This window comes from Alexandromys fortis, unplaced genomic scaffold (assembly GCF_014885135.2).
Source record: "Alexandromys fortis isolate MF-2015 unplaced genomic scaffold, M_Fortis_MF-2015_v1.1 scaffold_26, whole genome shotgun sequence".
NCBI classification, from domain to species: Eukaryota; Metazoa; Chordata; class Mammalia; order Rodentia; family Cricetidae; genus Alexandromys; species Alexandromys fortis.
Genome location: NW_026067894.1, coordinates 15,348,151 through 15,348,857, shown reverse-complemented (window position 1 = coordinate 15,348,857; position 707 = coordinate 15,348,151).

The following is a 707-nucleotide window of genomic DNA, read 5'->3' as shown; positions in this document are numbered from 1 at the left end:
CATTCATTTATTTTGTTGGGATAGGGGTCAGAAGACAGCTTTTGGGATTTGGTTCTGTCCTTCCAGTATGTGGATCCTGGGAACTGGACTCAAGGCTCAGTGGGAAATACCTTTGCCTGTGGAGCCATCTCACGGGTTTCAGAAAAGAATCCCTTGAGCATGGCTAAGTGTCTTTTACTTTTCAAGGTCCAGCAATCAGGAAGATATTTCTCAGAATCATTCATTTATTTCTCCCTCCCTTTCTCCCTCTCTTCCTTCAACCAGCTCCTGCCTAGCATCTAAGTCCTGTATTAGCATCAGAGATTCAAAAAGGACAGCTCAGTCCCCCATAGAGAGCTCCCATACTGGCGCTGGAGATTTGAAACATTATCAGGAAACAGAGTCAAGACTTACTTGGAGCCGGGTGGTAGTGGCATAGCCTTTAATCCCAGCACTCGGGAGGCAGAGGCAGGAGGAACTCTGTGTGTTCGAGGCCAGCTTGGTCTACAAGAGCTAGTTCTAGGGCAGACTCCAAAACTACAGAGAAATCCTGTCTCGGGGGGGTGGGGAGACAGAACCTTACTTGGGAGGAGTTGGAGTGCTGGGGAACACAGTAAAGCCAGGGAAGAGACTAGCCCTGCTGGTACCTATAACTCCAACACAGGAATGGTGTAGGTTTGAGGCCAAGCTGTGATACACAGCAAGCCAAAAGCCCCCCCCCCCCCTCT